Here is a 21,915-nt window from a genome sequence, read left to right as displayed (position 1 = left end):
AAGGAGAAGCAGGCTCCCCACCAAGCAGAGAGCCCGACCTGATCCCAAGTTCCTGGGATCATCTGGGCCAAAGGCAGATGCTTAACCAAAAGCAGGTGTCCCTGTTATAACATTTTTAAAAGAAAAATTTAGTCACATCTAAATTTTGAATAAAAAACCTCTTTGATCCAGAAATTTCACTTTTAAGTATCCTACAAGCACACTAACACAACTAAGCAATGATATTGTTTCAAGAATGCTTCCTGCAGGGGCACCTGGGTAGCTCAGTCAGTTCAGTATCTGCTTTCAGCTCAGGTCATGATCTCAGGGTCCTGGTATATAACTCCATCCACATCAGGCTTCCCCACTTAGCGGGAAGTCTGCTTTTCTCTCTCCTTCTGCCCCTACCCCTTCATTCATGCCTTATCTCTCACCTTCTCTCTTTCTTTAATAAAATCTTATTTAAAACAGTACTGTTTATAATATTGAAATGCTGGATACAACTGAAATGCCCATCAATAATAAAGGATAAGTTAAATAAATTACCAAGCATTTGTGCAACAGAAATACCCAGAGATACTTTTAAAAACTTACACGTGCATATACTGAACAAAAAGACATCTAAGATTTACTAAGTTTAGAAAAAGCAAATTATGGGAGAGATTCCAAATATGACCTGACATGCAGGAAAAAGAAAATGATTACGTAAAGGAAAGAGAATTATTACTTTATAACTGTCTCCAGTGTTTGAATTTTTCATATTAATTTTTTAAAAATAAAAAATAAATAAAATTTTAAGCATATTCCAGTAATGTTTTTTAATGAAATCAAACTACCTTTATTTCTAATAGCCCTCCCCTCCATTTTTTTGCGGTTTAGTCCCAAATTATTTAGCAAGGGGACAAAAGATTGAGATCTTAAAGGTATATTATGAGCAATCTACAAAAGCAATAAATGGGCATAACCAATCACAACTGGTCTATAATGTTTTAAAGCTATAAAAGGTTTCTATTCTATAATGAAAATAATCTAGAAACTATTACTCAACTAGAGTTAAATTTGGTTTCTTTTTCTTTTATCACCACACCTGTTATCAGCTGTGTGGGTGGGTTGCCATACACAATGAGAGAATTAGCCTGGTTATCATTAAACTTTTACACTGCCATATGATCTTATTTTAAAAATCAGGAGATAATTTCTGGTTTAAAAAAAAGTGCAAGGGCAGCCTGGGTGGCTCAGCGGTTTAGCGCTGCCCGTCAGCCCAGGGCGTGATCCTAGAGACCCAGGATCAAGTCCCATGTCAGGTTCCCTGCATGGAACCTGCTTCTCCCTCTGTGTCTCTGCCTCTCTCTCTCTCTCTCTCTGTCTCTCTCTCTCTCTCTCTGTCTCTCTCATGAATAAATAAAATCTTAAAAAAAAAAAGTGCAAGTTTTGCGTCATGGCAGTATCATAGAGCCAATGAGGTTTATCCAAGGTGCCATTATAGCTAATTGGAAAAAAAAAAAAAAGCAAGATTCCATGTAAATTAAAATTCTCAGTTGGTATAATATAGAACAGGGAATTACAAAGCTTTCTTAGGATCTGAGACAGAAAAGTCCACAGTATCATCAGTGAGAAAATAAAATACCTTAACAAACCCAGTGCTATTTGCTCTCCTTGGTTTTGCATAAGGGAAAATCTAAGCACTAACAAGCTTATAAATATAATCATGTACACAGGTAGGTAGTCAATCAATAACTAAATATACAGTAAGACTTCAAACTCCATTTTCTGACTTCCTCCTGACTTTCCAATTATCTTTATATCCATGGAAACCAACCACAAATCTATACTATCCCCCCCTCCAACTCTCCCACCCCACCAATCCTTTCTAAAAGCAAACAAAAACACCAAACACCTAACAGTTCAGTCTTCAACTCCATGCCTTTGCAAACTCCTACTTTTCTTCTGCCTTGAAGCCCTCTGCCAGTCTTTTCTTCAAAGGCCAAACTCAAGGAACCTAGGTGGCTCAGTGGTTGAGCATCTATCTGCCTCTGGCTGGGGTCGTGTGTCCAGGGATCAAGTCTTGCATCGGGCTCATCCCAGGGAGCCTGCTTCTCCCTCTGCCTGTGTCTCTGCCTCTCTATGCTTCTCGTGAATAAATAAATAAAATCTTAGAAAACAAAAAAACTGAAGGCTAAACTCAAATTTTACTTCTGTGAGGTATTTCCCTCCATTTTACAGCAAGACTTGTCCCTAACCACATTAAGTCCTTTATACCATTTAGTTACTATTAATGTACTTAACTGTTATTTATAACATGGGACTGTTTTCTGTTTCAGTATCTTATTCAACCAAACCCCCTACTAGCAAACTTGGTACAGTGCCTTATAAAATTATGTAGAGGGATCCCTGGGTGGCGCAGTGGTTTAGCACCTGCCTTTGGCTCAGGGCGCGATCCTGGAAACCTAGGATCGAATCCCACGTCGGGCTCCCGATGCATGGAGCCTGCTTCTCCCTCTGCCTATGTCTCTGCCTCTCTCTCTCTCTCTCTCTCTCTGTCTCTCTCTCTGTGTGTGTGTGTGACTATCATAAATAAATAAAAATTTAAAAAAATAAAAAAATAAAAAAATAAAAATAAATAAAATTATGTAGAGATTACTTAAAAATAAAATATATTTTAAAAAGCAAGCTATTCCTTGAACTTTTCATCTCTACAGACTTCTAGCCAGTAGATCTTAAAAACTGTCAAAGTTAATTGCATATTTTCCCCATCAGTATGTTGTTACAATTTGCAGTTCTAGTCCAGTTCCGGGGCTTGGCAACATAGGTAAAACCAGGAAAACTACGTCATTAGAAGCAAAAGACCATTATTGGCCTTGCTTTCTTTCAAAATAGTCAAATTATACTTCATATCCCATTATTTAAAAATGAATATACCTGGAGTGCTGCGGGTGGCTCAGTTCACTGAGCATCTGAGTCTTGATTTTGGCTTGGGTCATGATCTCGGGGCCATGGGATCAGTGTTGTGTCCCACTACGCACTCAGCATGGAGTCTGCTTGTCCCTCTCCCTCTGCTCCCCGCCCAGCACATGTACACTTCTCTCTTTCAAATATATGAATAAACTCTTTAAAAAAAAAACAAAAAACAGGGGCATGTGGATGGCTCAATCAGTTAAGCGTCTGCCTTCAGCTCAGGTCATGATACCAGGGTCCTGGAATGAACTCCATATCAGGCTTCCTACTCAGTAAGGAACTTGCTTCTCCCTCTCCCTCTGCCATTCCTCCTGCTTGTGCTGTCAAATAAGTAAATAAATTCTTAAAAAAAATAAGTACAACAAAAATAAAAATGAATATACCTATTATGCCCAGGCAAAGCTGCTTCAAATAAGTAAATAAATTCTTAAAAAAAATAAGTACACAAAAATAAAAATGAATATACCTATTATGCCCAGGCAAAACTACATTCAAATGAGTTTTAGCAATTCTTCTCAAACATAAATTTGCCTCAGACACATTACAACTCAGAAAATAATCATTACTAATATCTTGTTTGCCCTCTTAAAGAAATTAAAACCTTTTCAGGATATTTTCAGCATTTTTTTTTTTTTTTAATTAAGAAGCTGTCAAAGAAAACTCTCAGCTAGTTTTTTTTTTTTTTTTGGATACAGAGAGAAAGCACAAGCAGGGGAAGCAGCAGACAGAGGGAGAGGGAGAGGCAGGTTCCCCACTGAGCAGGGAGCCAGATGCAGGACTCAATCCCAGAACCCTAGGATCATGATCTGAGCTGAAGGCAGATGTTTAACCAACTAAGCCACCCAGGTATCCTAGTATTTGCCATTTCTTTTGACTAATCTTCGTGTAATGAACTAAGATATTCAAACTTACTCTTTTGACCTTAAAAGCCACTTTAAAAGTACTAGTTAAGGAGCACCTGGGTGGCTCAGTGGTTGAGTGTCTGCCTTCAGCTCGATCCCGGGGTCCTGGGATCAAGTTCTACATCAGACTCCTCACAAAAAGCCTGTTTCTCCCTCTGCCTATGTCTCTGCTTCTCTGTGTCTTTTGTCAAGAATAAATAAAATCTTTAAAAAAAAAAGTACTAGTTAATATTCTATAAATTTCTTGCCACTGGCAATTGTTATATCTCATCATACAAAACATTTTTCAAGTGAAATTTTTCATCTCTCAAAATGCCATATAATTTATTCAAAAGTTCGTATCATCAAAAAAAATTTTAAAGTTCATATCATCTATGACAGGAAAAAGTTTAAAGTAAGAGGCATTCACATACTGCTACTAGGAATACATTATTTCCAGAGAGCGATTTGACTATATGTACTCAAAAAAACCCTCAGAAATATGTATTCCTTTCAACTAAAACAATTTCTAGGAATGTACCCAAAGAAAAATCATAAACAAACTTTTGCTTACTGCATTTTCTAAAGTAAAGACATTTTGCTTTTACATCAATGAAAAAAAAAATGTGCTCTCCACCTACTCAGTTGATTAAAGCTCTGTGGACTGGCCAGTTTTATGGTTAGATGCATATATTGAACAAAGGGAAATGATTATAGAATAAAAATATTTAAAACTTTTTTTCATGTATTTTTGTCAAAGGATTCTCAAAATCTGTTACAAAAGGCATGTTCTCCCAATATTCAGATATATATATATATATATATATATATATATATCAAAAATAGTGAAACTGAATGGAACTAAAACATATCAGCTTATTTTTAAGACACTTAAAATAGTGCCTGCACATGATAAAACCAGTATTACTGAGTAGTAGTAATAGCATATTGGTAAGTTATAAAAGTGAACAAAACAACAAAAGGTAGTCAAGAATAAGCACTACTTGTAAATTAGAAGAAAGGTAGTAAATTTCCTCACCTGATTAAAAAAAAAAAACCCACAGCTATCAAAATTCATGGAAAGACTGAAGCTTATTCCCTAAGATCAGAAACAGGACAAGTCTGTTGACTCTTGCCAATTCAACATTGTACTGGAATCCTAGCAAGTGCCAAGTAGGCAACAAAATCAAACAGCATGCAACACTGGAAATGAAGAAGTAAAACTAACTCTTCTTTGCAGATGGCATGATCTCATACATAATAAATACTGCAAAACCACACACCCAAAAAACTAGTAGAGCTAATAAATGAATTGAGCAAGGCTACAGGATACAATATCAATATACAAACAAAGCCAGCTGCATTTCTATACAATAGCAACAATGAGAAAATGAAACTAAGAAAAAGAATTCCATTTACTTTCAGGGAAAAAAAGGAAACAAAAACTTATACTCCACTTACAATAGCATCAAAAAAATACATATACTTAGGGATAAATTTAACAAAAAATGCAAAATTTATATTCCAAAAACTACAAAATACTGTTTTAAGAAATTAAAGACAACCTAAATAAATGGAAAGACCGTCAAATTCACAAAAACAGAAAACATAGAATGGTTACTAGGGACTGAGGGAAATGAAGAGTTATTTAATGGATATAGTTTGAGTTTTACAAGATAAAAAAGTTCTGGAGATCTGTTGCACAACAATGTGAATACACTTAATGCTACTGAACTGTATACTTAAAAATGGTTAAAATGGGAAATATTGTCAGGTATATTCTTACTACAATTAGAAATTTAAAATATAACAATTTTTAAATAGGCAAAGGACTTAACAGACATTTCTCTAAATAAGATACATAAATGGCCAGTAGCCCATGAAAAGATGCTCAATATCACTCATCATCAGGGAAATGCAAATCAAAAACAGTGAGGAATTTACATGAGAGGTACCCTCTTAAATTTTTAAGTACAGTACTGTTAACTATGTAAGCACAATGCTGTCCATCAGATCTCTATAGCATATTCATTTTTTATAACTGAAATTTCATACCAATTTTAAGATTTTAATTTATTTATTCATGAGAGACAGAGAGAGAGAGGCAGAGACATAGGCAGAGGGAGAAGCAGGCTCCACGTGGGGAGCCCAATGCAGGACAAGATCACAGAACCCCAGGATCATAACCTGGGCCGAAGGCAGATGTTCAACCACTGAGCTACCCAGGTGCCCTGTTTTTGGTAGTATTATTGATATAATATTTAGCATTTATGTGCCAAACTGCTGCAAGAATCTCATTTAATCTTAATCCAATAAATAAGGAAAATGGGTCTCAAAATGAGGCATGTCTAACTCAAAAAGTAGTATCTTAACCATTATGCTTTAATACTAGCATAGTAACACTAGGAGAGAATTGGGTGCTTGTGTGCCATTTTATTCTACTATCTCATTTAATCCTCAAAACTGTCCTGAGAAAAATTATCGGATTCAAAAGGGGCAGCTCTCCCTGCTTTTGCACTGTCAAATAAAATCTTTAAAAAAAGAAAAACGGTGTGTAAGGGTTTGTTGTAAGAAGTGTAAGTGGTATCACTGTGGTTTGTTTTGCAGTGCCATGGTGATTAATGATGTTGAGCACCTGTCATATATATAACTACACTGGCCACTTGCAGACCTTCTTTGAAGACATTCTTCACCCATTTTTTAATGTGGTTATTATTCTGCTATTGTGAATATTAATTCTTTATCAGATATATAGCTTACAAATAATTTCTCCCATTCTTTAGGTTGCCTTTTCACTCTGCTTTTTCACTCAGAAAATTCTGAAATATATATTTAACATGGGTGAACCTTAAGGACATTATGCTAAGTGAACTAAGCCAGTCACAAAAAGCCAAATACTTTTGCCAAGCAATTCCACTTACATAAGAAACACAGAACAGTCAAAATCACACAGACACAAACTAGAATGGTGATTGCCAGGGTTTGGATGATGAGTTTTAGAGATGTATGGTGATGATGACCGTACAACAATGTCAATGTACGAACTACTACTGAACTGTGGATTTAAAAATGGCTAAGCTGGGATCCCTGGGTGGCGCAGTGGTTTGGCGCTGCCTTTGGCCCAGGCGCAATCCTGGGACCCAAGGATCAAATCCCACGTCGGGCTCCCGGTGCATGGAGCCTGCTTCTCCCTCTTCCTATGTCTCTGCCTCTCTCTCTCTCTCTCTCTCTGTGTGACTATCATAAATAAATAAAAATTTTTAAAAAATGGCTAAGCTGATAAATTTTACTTTATGGGTATTGTACCATAATAAAAAATACAATTATTTTTAATTATCTGTATTATCTTGCATTAGGCAATGATTTCTTAAAACATGACACCTAATGTACAAGCAACCAAAGAAAAAAATAAATTGGGGATCCCTGGGTGGCTGAGTGGTTTGGCGCCTGCCTTCAGCCCAGGGCATGATCCTGGAGTACCAGGATTGAGTCCCAAATCGGGCTCCCTGCAAGGAGCCTACTTCTCCCTCTGCCTGTGCCTCTGCCTCTCTCTCTCTCTCTCTGTCTCTCATGAATAAATAAATCTTAGAAAACAAAAAAACTGAAGGCTAAACTCAAATTTTACTTCTGTGAGGTTTTCCCTCCATTTTACAGCAAGACTTGTCCCTAACCACATTAAGTCCTTTATACCATTAGTTACTATTAATGTACTTAACTGTTATTTATAACATGGGACTGTTTTCTGTTTCAGTATCTTATTCAACCAAACCCCCTACTAGCAAACTTGGTACAGTGCCTTATAAAATTATGTAGAGGGATCCCTGGGTGGCGCAGTGGTTTAGCACCTGCCTTTGGCTCAGGGCGCGATCCTGGAAACCTAGGATCGAATCCCACGTCGGGCTCCCGATGCATGGAGCCTGCTTCTCCCTTGCCTATGTCTCTGCTTCTCTGTGTCTTTTGTCAAGAATAAATAAAATCTTTAAAAAAAAAAAGTACTAGTTAATATTCTATAAATTTCTTGCCACTGGCAATTGTTATATTCTCATCATACAAAACATTTTTCAAGTGAAATTTTTCATCTCTCAAAATGCCATATAATTTATTCAAAAGTTCGTATCATCAAAAAAAATTTTAAAGTTCATATCATCTATGACAGGAAAAAGTTTAAAGTAAGAGGCATTCACATACTGCTACTAGGAATACATTATTTCCAGAGAGCGATTTGACTATATGTACTCAAAAAACCCTCAGAAATATGTATTCCTTTCAACTAAAACAATTTCTAGGAATGTACCCAAAGAAAAATCATAAACAACTTTTGCTTACTGCATTTTCTAAAGTAAAGACATTTTGCTTTTACATCAATGAAAAAAAAAATGTGCTCTCCACCTACTCAGTTGATTAAAGCTCTGTGGACTGGCCAGTTTTATGGTTAGATGCATATATTGAACAAAAGGGAAATGATTATAGAATAAAAATATTTAAAACTTTTTTTCATGTATTTTTGTCAAAGGATTCTCAAAATCTGTTACAAAAGGCATGTTCTCCCAATATTCAGATATATATATATATATATATATATATATATATCAAAAATAGTGAAACTGAATGGAACTAAAACATATCAGCTTATTTTAAGACACTTAAAAAAGTGCCTGCACATGATAAAACCAGTATTACTGAGTAGTAGTAATAGCATATTGGTAAGTTATAAAAGTGAACAAAACAACAAAAGGTAGTCAAGAATAAGCACTACTTGTAAATTAGAAGAAAGGTAGTAAATTTCTCACCTGATTAAAAAAAAAAAACCCACAGCTATCAAAATTCATGGAAAGACTGAAGCTTATTCCTAAGATCAGAAACAGGACAAGTCTGTTGACTCTTGCCAATTCAACATTGACAGGAATCCTAGCAAGTGCCAAGTAGGCAACAAAATCAAACAGCATGCAACACTGGAAATGAAGAAGTAAAACTAACTCTTCTTTGCAGATGGCATGATCTCATACATAATAAATACTGCAAAACCACACACCCAAAAAACTAGTAGAGCTAATAAATGAATTGAGCAAGGCTACAGGATACAATATCAATATACAAACAAAGCCAGCTGCATTTCTATACAATAGCAACAATGAGAAAATGAAACTAAGAAAAAGAATTCCATTTACTTTCAGGGAAAAAAAAGAAACAAAAACTTATACTCCACTTACAATAGCATCAAAAAATACATATACTTAGGGATAAATTTAACAAAAAATGCAAAATTTATATTCCAAAAACTACAAAATACTGTTTTAAGAAATTAAAGACAACCTAAATAAATGGAAAGGACCGTCAAATTCACAAAAACAGAAAACATAGAATGGTTACTAGGGACTGAGGGAAATGAAGAGTTATTTAATGGATATAGTTTGAGTTTTACAAGATAAAAAAGTTCTGGAGATCTGTTGCACAACAATGTGAATACACTTAATGCTACTGAACTGTATACTTAAAAATGGTTAAAATGGGAAATATTGTCAGGTATATTCTTACTACAATTAGAAATTTAAAATATAACAATTTTTAAATAGGCAAAGGACTTAACAGACATTTCTCTAAATAAGATACATAAATGGCCAGTAGCCCATGAAAAGATGCTCAATATCACTCATCATCAGGGAAATGCAAATCAAAAACAGTGAGGAATTTACATGAGAGGTACCCTCTTAAATTTTTAAGTACAGTACTGTTAACTATGTAAGCACAATGCTGTCCATCAGATCTCTATAGCATATCATTTTTTATAACTGAAATTTCATACCAATTTTAAGATTTTAATTTATTTATTCATGAGAGACAGAGAGAGAGAGGCAGAGACATAGGCAGAGGGAGAAGCAGGCTCCACGTGGGGAGCCCAATGCAGGACAAGATCACAGAACCCCAGGATCATAACCTGGGCCGAAGGCAGATGTTCAACCACTGAGCTACCCAGGTGCCCTGTTTTTGGTAGTATTATTGATATAATATTTTAGCATTTATGTGCCAAACTGCTGCAAGAATCTCATTTAATCTTAATCCAATAAATAAGGAAAATGGGTCTCAAAATGAGGCATGTCTAACTCAAAAAGTAGTATCTTAACCATTATGCTTTAATACTAGCATAGTAACACTAGGAGAGAATTGGGTGCTTGTGTGCCATTTTATTCTACTATCTCTGGGATGACAGCTTCGGGCCTGAGAAAAATTATCGGATTCAAAAGGGGCAGCTCTCCCTGCTTTTGCACTGTCAAATAAAATCTTTAAAAAAAGAAAAACGGTGTGTAAGGGTTTGTTGTAAGAAGTGTAAGTGGTATCACTGTGGTTTGTTTTGCAGTGCCATGGTGATTAATGATGTTGAGCACCTGTCATATATATAACTACTCTGGCCACTTGCAGACCTTCTTTGAAGACATTCTTCACCATTTTTTAATGTGGTTATTATTCTGCTATTGTGAATATTAATTCTTTATCAGATATATAGCTTACAAATAATTTCTCCCATTCTTTAGGTTGCCTTTTTCACTCTGCTTTTTCACTCAGAAAATTCTGAAATATATAGTTTAACATGGGTGAACCTTAAGGACATTATGCTAAGTGAACTAAGCCAGTCACAAAAAGCCAAATACTTTTGCCAAGCAATTCCACTTACATAAGAAACACGGGATCCCTGGGTGGCGCAGTGGTTTAGCACCTGCCTTTGGCTCAGGGCGCGATCCTGGAAACCTAGGATCGAATCCCACGTCGGGCTCCCGATGCATGGAGCCTGCTTCTCCCTCTGCCTATGTCTCTGCCTCTCTCTCTCTCTCTCTCTCTGTCTCTCTCTCTGTGTGTGTGTGTGACTATCATAAATAAATAAAAATTTAAAAAAATAAAAAAATAAAAATAAATAAAATTATGTAGAGATTACTTAAAAATAAAATATATTTTAAAAAGCAAGCTATTCCTTGAACTTTTCATCTCTACAGACTTCTAGCCAGTAGATCTTAAAAACTGTCAAAGTTAATTGCATATTTTCCCCATCAGTATGTTGTTACAATTTGCAGTTCTAGTCCAGTTCCGGGGCTTGGCAACATAGGTAAAACCAGGAAAACTACGTCATTAGAAGCAAAAGACCATTATTGGCCTTGCTTTCTTTCAAAATAGTCAAATTATACTTCATATCCCATTATTTAAAAATGAATATACCTGGAGTGCTGCGGGTGGCTCAGTTCACTGAGCATCTGAGTCTTGATTTTGGCTTGGGTCATGATCTCGGGGCCATGGGATCAGTGTTGTGTCCCACTACGCACTCAGCATGGAGTCTGCTTGTCCCTCTCCCTCTGCTCCCCGCCCAGCACATGTACACTTCTCTCTTTCAAATATATGAATAAACTCTTAAAAAAAAAAACAAAAAACAGGGGCATGTGGATGGCTCAATCAGTTAAGCGTCTGCCTTCAGCTCAGGTCATGATACCAGGGTCCTGGAATGAACTCCATATCAGGCTTCCTACTCAGTAAGGAACTTGCTTCTCCCTCTCCCTCTGCCATTCCTCCTGCTTGTGCTGTCAAATAAGTAAATAAATTCTTAAAAAAAATAAGTACACAAAAATAAAAATGAATATACCTATTATGCCCAGGCAAAACTACATTCAAATGAGTTTTAGCAATTCTTCTCAAACATAAATTTGCCTCAGACACATTACAACTCAGAAAATAATCATTACTAATATCTTGTTTGCCCTCTTAAAGAAATTAAAACCTTTTCAGGATATTTTCAGCATTTTTTTTTTTTTTAATTAAGAAGCTGTCAAAGAAAACTCTCAGCTAGTTTTTTTTTTTTTTTTTGGATACAGAGAGAAAGCACAAGCAGGGGAAGCAGCAGACAGAGGGAGAGGGAGAGGCAGGTTCCCCACTGAGCAGGGAGCCAGATGCAGGACTCAATCCCAGAACCCTAGGATCATGATCTGAGCTGAAGGCAGATGTTTAACCAACTAAGCCACCCAGGTATCCTAGTATTTGCCATTTCTTTTGACTAATCTTCGTGTAATGAACTAAGATATTCAAACTTACTCTTTTGACCTTAAAAGCCACTTTAAAAGTACTAGTTAAGGAGCACCTGGGTGGCTCAGTGGTTGAGTGTCTGCCTTCAGCTCGATCCCGGGGTCCTGGGATCAAGTTCTACATCAGACTCCTCACAAAAAGCCTGTTTCTCCCTCTGCCTATGTCTCTGCTTCTCTGTGTCTTTTGTCAAGAATAAATAAAATCTTTAAAAAAAAAAGTACTAGTTAATATTCTATAAATTTCTTGCCACTGGCAATTGTTATATCTCATCATACAAAACATTTTTCAAGTGAAATTTTTCATCTCTCAAAATGCCATATAATTTATTCAAAAGTTCGTATCATCAAAAAAAATTTTAAAGTTCATATCATCTATGACAGGAAAAAGTTTAAAGTAAGAGGCATTCACATACTGCTACTAGGAATACATTATTTCCAGAGAGCGATTTGACTATATGTACTCAAAAAACCCTCAGAAATATGTATTCCTTTCAACTAAAACAATTTCTAGGAATGTACCCAAAGAAAAATCATAAACAAACTTTTGCTTACTGCATTTTCTAAAGTAAAGACATTTTGCTTTTACATCAATGAAAAAAAAAATGTGCTCTCCACCTACTCAGTTGATTAAAGCTCTGTGGACTGGCCAGTTTTATGGTTAGATGCATATATTGAACAAAGGGAAATGATTATAGAATAAAAATATTTAAAACTTTTTTTCATGTATTTTTGTCAAAGGATTCTCAAAATCTGTTACAAAAGGCATGTTCTCCCAATATTCAGATATATATATATATATATATATATATATATATATATATATATCAAAAATAGTGAAACTGAATGGAACTAAAACATATCAGCTTATTTTTAAGACACTTAAAATAGTGCCTGCACATGATAAAACCAGTATTACTGAGTAGTAGTAATAGCATATTGGTAAGTTATAAAAGTGAACAAAACAACAAAAGGTAGTCAAGAATAAGCACTACTTGTAAATTAGAAGAAAGGTAGTAAATTTCCTCACCTGATTAAAAAAAAAAAACCCACAGCTATCAAAATTCATGGAAAGACTGAAGCTTATTCCCTAAGATCAGAAACAGGACAAGTCTGTTGACTCTTGCCAATTCAACATTGTACTGGAATCCTAGCAAGTGCCAAGTAGGCAACAAAATCAAACAGCATGCAACACTGGAAATGAAGAAGTAAAACTAACTCTTCTTTGCAGATGGCATGATCTCATACATAATAAATACTGCAAAACCACACACCCAAAAAACTAGTAGAGCTAATAAATGAATTGAGCAAGGCTACAGGATACAATATCAATATACAAACAAAGCCAGCTGCATTTCTATACAATAGCAACAATGAGAAAATGAAACTAAGAAAAAGAATTCCATTTACTTTCAGGGAAAAAAAGGAAACAAAAACTTATACTCCACTTACAATAGCATCAAAAAAATACATATACTTAGGGATAAATTTAACAAAAAATGCAAAATTTATATTCCAAAAACTACAAAATACTGTTTTAAGAAATTAAAGACAACCTAAATAAATGGAAAGACCGTCAAATTCACAAAAACAGAAAACATAGAATGGTTACTAGGGACTGAGGGAAATGAAGAGTTATTTAATGGATATAGTTTGAGTTTTACAAGATAAAAAAGTTCTGGAGATCTGTTGCACAACAATGTGAATACACTTAATGCTACTGAACTGTATACTTAAAAATGGTTAAAATGGGAAATATTGTCAGGTATATTCTTACTACAATTAGAAATTTAAAATATAACAATTTTTAAATAGGCAAAGGACTTAACAGACATTTCTCTAAATAAGATACATAAATGGCCAGTAGCCCATGAAAAGATGCTCAATATCACTCATCATCAGGGAAATGCAAATCAAAAACAGTGAGGAATTTACATGAGAGGTACCCTCTTAAATTTTTAAGTACAGTACTGTTAACTATGTAAGCACAATGCTGTCCATCAGATCTCTATAGCATATTCATTTTTTATAACTGAAATTTCATACCAATTTTAAGATTTTAATTTATTTATTCATGAGAGACAGAGAGAGAGAGGCAGAGACATAGGCAGAGGGAGAAGCAGGCTCCACGTGGGGAGCCCAATGCAGGACAAGATCACAGAACCCCAGGATCATAACCTGGGCCGAAGGCAGATGTTCAACCACTGAGCTACCCAGGTGCCCTGTTTTTGGTAGTATTATTGATATAATATTTAGCATTTATGTGCCAAACTGCTGCAAGAATCTCATTTAATCTTAATCCAATAAATAAGGAAAATGGGTCTCAAAATGAGGCATGTCTAACTCAAAAAGTAGTATCTTAACCATTATGCTTTAATACTAGCATAGTAACACTAGGAGAGAATTGGGTGCTTGTGTGCCATTTTATTCTACTATCTCATTTAATCCTCAAAACTGTCCTGAGAAAAATTATCGGATTCAAAAGGGGCAGCTCTCCCTGCTTTTGCACTGTCAAATAAAATCTTTAAAAAAAGAAAAACGGTGTGTAAGGGTTTGTTGTAAGAAGTGTAAGTGGTATCACTGTGGTTTGTTTTGCAGTGCCATGGTGATTAATGATGTTGAGCACCTGTCATATATATAACTACACTGGCCACTTGCAGACCTTCTTTGAAGACATTCTTCACCCATTTTTTAATGTGGTTATTATTCTGCTATTGTGAATATTAATTCTTTATCAGATATATAGCTTACAAATAATTTCTCCCATTCTTTAGGTTGCCTTTTCACTCTGCTTTTTCACTCAGAAAATTCTGAAATATATATTTAACATGGGTGAACCTTAAGGACATTATGCTAAGTGAACTAAGCCAGTCACAAAAAGCCAAATACTTTTGCCAAGCAATTCCACTTACATAAGAAACACAGAACAGTCAAAATCACACAGACACAAACTAGAATGGTGATTGCCAGGGTTTGGATGATGAGTTTTAGAGATGTATGGTGATGATGACCGTACAACAATGTCAATGTACGAACTACTACTGAACTGTGGATTTAAAAATGGCTAAGCTGGGATCCCTGGGTGGCGCAGTGGTTTGGCGCCTGCCTTTGGCCCAGGGCGCAATCCTGGAGACCCAGGATCAAATCCCACGTCGGGCTCCCGGTGCATGGAGCCTGCTTCTCCCTCTTCCTATGTCTCTGCCTCTCTCTCTCTCTCTCTCTCTCTCTGTGTGACTATCATAAATAAATAAAAATTTTTAAAAAATGGCTAAGCTGATAAATTTTACTTTATGGGTATTGTACCATAATAAAAAATACAATTATTTTTAATTATCTGTATTATCTTGCATTAGGCAATGATTTCTTAAACATGACACCTAATGTACAAGCAACCAAAGAAAAAAATAAATTGGGGGATCCCTGGGTGGCTGAGTGGTTTGGCGCCTGCCTTCAGCCCAGGGCATGATCCTGGAGTACCAGGATTGAGTCCCAAATCGGGCTCCCTGCAAGGAGCCTACTTCTCCCTCTGCCTGTGCCTCTGCCTCTCTCTCTCTCTCTCTCTCTCTGTCTCTCATGAATAAATAAAATCTTTAAAATAAATTAATTGGATTCAACTTTTAAGATTTTATTTATTTATTTATTTATTTATTTATTTATTTATTTAGAGAGGGAGAGTGGAGAGGAGGAGAGGGGCAAAGGGAGAAGGAGAGAGAATCTCAAGCAGACTGCACACCCAGCACCAAGGACGATGCACGGCCTGATCTCACAACCTAGAGGTCATGACCTGTGCTGAAATCAAGAGTTGGACACCCAACCGACTGAGCCATCCAGGCATCCCAGATTCATCAACATTTTTAAACTTTATACTGGAGAGGATATCATCAAGAAAGTGAAAAGACAACTCCCAAAATTGGAGAAATTATTTGCAAATCACGTATCTGATAAGGGTCTAGTATCCAGAATCCAGTTTTTTATTCTGGGTAACTCTTACAACTCTGTAATAAAAGGCCAAATTAAAAAATGGGCAAGGGATATGAACAGATATTTCTAAAAAAAAAAGAGAGAGAGAGAGAGAGAGAGAGAGACACCTGGAGGCTCAGCATTTGAGCATCTGCCTTTGTCTCAGGGCATGATCCCAGGATCCAGGATTGAGTTCCACATCAGGCTCCTTGCGGGGAGCCAGCTTCTCCTTCTGCCTGTGTCTCTGTCTCTCTCTATCTGTGTGTCTCTCATGAATAAATAAAAACTTAAAAAAAAAAGTGCAAATAGCCAGTAAGCATATGAAAAGACATTCAATATCATTAGACCTCAGGTAAATACAATTCAAAACCACCCACTAGGATATTGTCATCAAAAGACAGTAAGTATTGGTGAGGATGTGGAGAAGCTGGAACTCTAATAACCATAAAATGGTATGCTGGTAGAAATAACCATAAAATGGTAGGAAACTACATCAATAAAAAACTTGGAGGACTAAAAAGGAAAAAAGGAAGAGAAGAAAGGGCCATGAGGCATATGAAGGATGGGTGGAAAAAGGAGATAAAAACAAGGAGGAGAAAAAGAAAAAACCTAGACCAAGCTCTACTCAATCATGTTTGTACATTCAGCAAAAAGAACAGAACTGGTGTGGCTCCTGGGTGGCTCTTGGTTGAGCATTTGACTCTTGGTTTCAGCTCAGGTCATGATCTCAGGATTGTGAGATCAAGCCCTGCACCAAGCTCCTCCTCTGCCCCTCCCTCCTCTCTTGTACATGCTCACTCTCTCTCCCTCAAATAAATAAATCTTAAAAAAAGACAGAATTGGTAAATGGCAGAGCTAATTCAGGGTCTAGATAAGGCTCTAAGTGTTAGCTTTTCCTCTTAAGTTATACAGGGCCATCATTTCCATGTACTTCTCCTAGAAGTGAACTATTCTATTAGTTCTTGTAATATCAGAATATTAGAAGAAATGCAAATCAGAAGAAAAAAACCAGGTATACAGTCATGAAAAGAGGTAGTAAGGGAGAAATAATTTTTTTTTTTGAGAAATAAGATTTTTTTAAAGATTTCTTTATTTATTCATGAGAGACACACACACACAGAGAGAGAGAGAGGCAAAGACACAGGCAGAGGGAGAAGCAGGCTCTCCACAGGGAGCCCAATGTGGTACTTGATTCCAGATCCTGGGATCATGCCCTGAGCCAAAGGCAGAGACTCACTTGCTGAGCCACCCAGGTGTCCGGAGATATAAGATTTTTTAAATTTAAACATAGTAACAACAAAAATAAAAAAGGATAAGTTTACATAGTATAAGGTAAATGCTGCAATCCAGGACAATATATCAAAATATTTTTCTTAAAATAATAACTTTGACCCTGCAGTTCTTCTTTAGGCATCTTTGGAATATGTAAAAATGTCCAATACCATTTCTTTATACCAGAAAAATAAATTCATCAGGGAAACAATATGATGCATACAGAATAAAATACTTTGTAGCCACTCATCTACTACTTGACAATGGAAAGAAATCTACCCTGGGGTTCTTGAGATCCCAGTTACTTAACAACCTATAAACTATTCTATCTGTGTAAAATGTTAATAATTCATGGGAATGAAATATGTATGTCTGGACAATATACACCCATTTTTCCATGACAGAATTTTGAGTCACTTCTGCTTGCTTATTCTTTTCTGTATATTTTGAACTGAACACATTTAACTGCAGGTACAAGATGGCAAAATAAAAACTTTAGATAAGTATGTATTACTTTTAAAATCAGGTAATGGTAACATTTTTTCAATTTAGACAAGAAGTTATCTTCAGAACTGGTGTTTCAAACAAATGCCACAAAATCAAGAAAGCTAATTAATAATTTCACTTACTAGGCACTGGGTAAAGATACTTTTGTGAAAATGTGAATACTACAGTCACTGTGATGGTCACTATTAATTCAATAACCCAAAAGTCAGGTGACACTTTAACAAACTGGTACACCTCCACTAGAAAGAATTAGGTTGGACACAGGTAACCTGTGAGACTAAACTTGAGCAAATTAGGACATAAAATCATCACATTGACAGCTCACTAGAATGAAGAAACACAGAATAAGAATTCAAGAATTAGGGCAGCCCAAGTGGCTCAGCGGTTTAGCACCACCTTCAGCCCAGGGTATGATCCTGGAGACCTGGGATCGAGTCCCATGTCAGGCTCCCTGCATGGAGCCTGCTTCTCCCTCTTCCTCTCCTTCTGCCTCTCTCTCTTGTGTCTTTCATGAATAAATTTTTAAAATCTTAAAAAAAAAAAAAAAAAGAATTCAAGAATTACACGAGTGTAATGAAAAAATCCTTAAAGCTATGTCAAATGACACATCACAAGACAGTTAGATATGAGCTCTTGATAACAGTGTTTCAACTGGCGATGCCAGTCAATATTATCCAGCAAACTTTTTCAAACTTAACATTCCTGGGACCCTTCCCCTGAGATTCTGATTGAATAGGTCCAGGATGGGGTTCAATAAGCTGTTTCTGTTTGTTGAGTGATTTCTTTTCATTCTACAAGTTAATTTTGTATCAACCTGACTGGGCTAAGGAATGCCCAGATAGCTGATAAAACATAATTTCTAGGTGTAAGGGTGTTTCCAGAAGAGATAAGCATTTGAATCAGACTGAGTAAAGAAGATCACCCTCCCCAGTGCTGGAGGGCCTGAGGAGAAAAAGAGGCAGAAGGGCATATTTGTACTCTTGATTAAAATGGGACACTCATCTCCTTCCTGGATTCTTAGGCCCCAGAGTGAGACCTATACTATGCCATTGGTCCCTGGTTAGCAGGCCTCTGAAGACTACAGATTTGGACTGAACTACACACTGGCTTCCGTAGATGGACTCCCACCTGTAGATGGAAGATTGTGGGACTTCAGCCTCCATCTGAGCCAATATCTCATAATAAATCTATCTATGTATCTATATATATATATCTTACTGGTTCCATTCTTCTGGAGTATTCCAATGTACACACCAACTGAGAACTGTCCCTCTAAGATTGTACCTCAAACTTGAACCTACATATCACCTACAAAGCTTTTTAAAATAAAATCATCCTCAGTAAAGGTGAGGTGAGGCATTTCTAACAAGTTCCCAGCTGGTGCTGATGACCTCAGTCCTGGTTAGTGGGCCATACATACTGATTGGCATGGCTTGCTTTCAGAGGCCACATTTTACCCATCTGCTTATTCCCCAAAGTGAACAAAGTCAAAACAAGTGGAGAAACACATTCTATTTTCAGATCAGCCTTACAACCAAGGAGGTCATGCTTCTGGCTTTAAGCTAAACAATTTTTTTTATAGATTCTATTTATTTATTTATGAAAGACACAGAGAGAGGCAGAGACACAGGCAGAGGGAGAAGCAAGTTCCTGGCAGGGAGCCTGATACGGGACACAATCCCAGGACCCTGGGATCACAACCTGAGCCAAAGGCAGATGCTCAACCACTGAGCCACCCACACGTCCCAACAATTCGATTTAATATGTGCATTAGAACTTGGAATGTTGGGGATCCCTGGGTGGCGCAGCAGTTTAGCGCCTGCCTTTGGCCCAGGGCGCGATCCTGGAGACCCGGGATCGAGTCCCATGTCGGGCTCCCGGTGCATGGAGCCTGCTTCTCCCTCTGCCTGTGTGTTTGCCCCTCTCTCTCTCTTTCTCTCTCTGACTATCATAAATAAATAAAAATTTTAAAAAAAGTAAAAAAAAAAAAAAGAACTTGGAATGTTAAAAAAAAAAAAAAAAAAAGAACTTGGAATGTTTAGGGGCACCTGGGTGGCTCAGTGGTTGAGCATCTGCCTTTGGCTCAGGTGATCCCAGGGTCCTGGGATCCAGTCCCACATCAGGCTCCCTGCAGGGCTTCTCCCTCTGCCTATGCCTCTGTGTGTCTCTCATGAATAAATAAAATCTTTAAAAAAACAAAAAAAGAACTTGGAATGTTAAAACTTAATGAATTAAGATAATAAGAGGCACTGAAAATATGTAAAAATTAGGAGTAATTTAAAAGCTTTTTACAAATTGGAACATTAAGAGAAAAATCATATTTTCTTTCAATAAAGTGATTTTTCTGTCTCCAAGGCAGACAACATGGATTACCAACCATCCCAGAATCATAGAAGGGAAAGGTTACTACTCGATGCTGACTCATCCTTGTGCACAAATTTCACTTTTTATATCACATTAAAACTAGCCATATGCAATATAAATATATCATAAATAGCTAATGAAGAGCCTAACAATCAATAAACTTCATCATGCAAATGTAAGCAGCAACATGTATATTCCTGGTGGGATCCAGCTGCTGTATTTACAATTAGACTTAAGTAGGAAGAGCAAAAGAACTTTTCATTATGAAAGAAGTTTCACAATGCCAAAGACAACCTGTCTGATATCCCTATTTGTTAACCAAACAAGGCTTAAATCTCAAATCCTCCTTGAAATCAGACCTATACAAATGTCATTGCAAAAATAAATAGGCTGATGCAACAGATGACATCAGTTGGAGCTGTGTTTACAGATCTATCAATCTTAAGCATAAGCCTTGACCTTAACAATAAGCACTGTGTCATACTCTTTGTATTTGTGTGTTAAGCAAACTTGGATAGAAGAACTAATAAAACTTCCTAATCTCTCTTCCCCCCCAAGATTTACAACCCTGTGCTGAACTAAGTTAGGTACCTGCTAATTACTCTCATTATACTCATTACCTCTTTGAAGAGTAATTAGTAGCACTTATTTATAATAATCTCATTATGTTAATTGGGGGAGGGGTTCTCACTCACCTAACGTGGAACTCCATGAGGGCAAACATACAGTACTGGTCACTGGAATGGCGCCAGCCCCTAGCAGGGCACCAGTAATTATTGACAGGTTAGGTGATTCAAGGAATAAATGGATGAATGGCGTCTAAAACACAGTAGATACCCAAAAAATGTTCATGGAATTAATTAACAAGAAAGGGCTTATTTTCTAATTTATTTATTACCGGACATAGGAAACTCTATGTAACATAAATCTTAGTCACTGCAAATTCCACTTACATCAATAAAGCTTACCTCTGTGACATCTGCAACAATTTACACACCAGTGTCACCAGCATAGTGTGGCTGTGACTGGTGTTTAAATCAAAATGTTCTTTTCTATTCTCTTTGTCAATTTATCTTTCCTCTGGACCTTCACACTTACCAGCATACCCACTTATAATACAGAGAGCTAAAGAGATGGCAATCCCTGTTCTAAAACACTGAATTTATTTTATTCACTTACTTCAAAAAAATTAAGTCTCTCTCACAGCTGTGGTAGCTCTTGCTGATCTCTGAATCAAGTTTGCTTCTTTTCCTTCAGAGCACTGACTAATGAACTTATCACCACGGGCAAACACCCCTATTCAATGTCTTTGCCTTTCATCATTAACCACACAGACTCCGGCAAGTCCACCACCACCAGGCATCTAGCTCTTCTATAAGCATGGAGGCACGGATTTAAAAAACTGAGAAGTTCAAGGAGGAAGCAGTAGCTTTGAGCAAGAGCTCCTTCAAATATACCCAGGTGCTGGACAAGCTGAAGGTGGAGGGAGAGTACAGCATCACCACTCACATGTCCCTCCGACGGTCTGAGACTAGCAAACATTCTGTCACCACCACCAATGTTCCAGGCCCTGGGGACTTCATCAAGAATGTGATTACTGGACATCCAAGGCCAAGTGCGCTGTGCTCATCATGGCAGCAGCATGTTCAAGTTCAAAACAGTCAGCTTCAAGAAAGGCAGACCCTTGAGCACACACTAGAGCCTAGACATGGGGCCTGAAGAAGCTTGAGGCTCATGATGGCTGCCAATGAGAGGGGCTTTGCCAGGCCTACAGACAGCGCCATGCACTTCCAGATCATTAGGAAGTGAGCGCCCACCTCAGGAAGCCTGGCTACAACCTGACCACTGGAGCCTCTGTGCCCAGTTCAGGCCAGTACAGCAACAATGTGCCCTGGCTGGATGGTCAGGAGGACAAATGAAACGTCACTGGGGTGACTCTG

The 21,915-nt window shown here is 37.0% G+C and overlaps 1 protein-coding gene across 1 annotated transcript in view; it reads right to left on the bottom strand.

Moving 5' to 3' along the window:
- SOAT1 (sterol O-acyltransferase 1) overlaps positions 1-21,915 on the bottom strand; it is an 83,583-nt gene that overhangs the window by 49,983 nt on the left and 11,685 nt on the right. The window lies entirely within an intron of this gene.

Source organism: Vulpes lagopus, chromosome 1 (genome assembly GCF_018345385.1).
Source record: "Vulpes lagopus strain Blue_001 chromosome 1, ASM1834538v1, whole genome shotgun sequence".
NCBI classification, from domain to species: domain Eukaryota; kingdom Metazoa; phylum Chordata; class Mammalia; order Carnivora; family Canidae; genus Vulpes; species Vulpes lagopus.
This window is presented reverse-complemented; position numbering and strand designations above follow the sequence as displayed.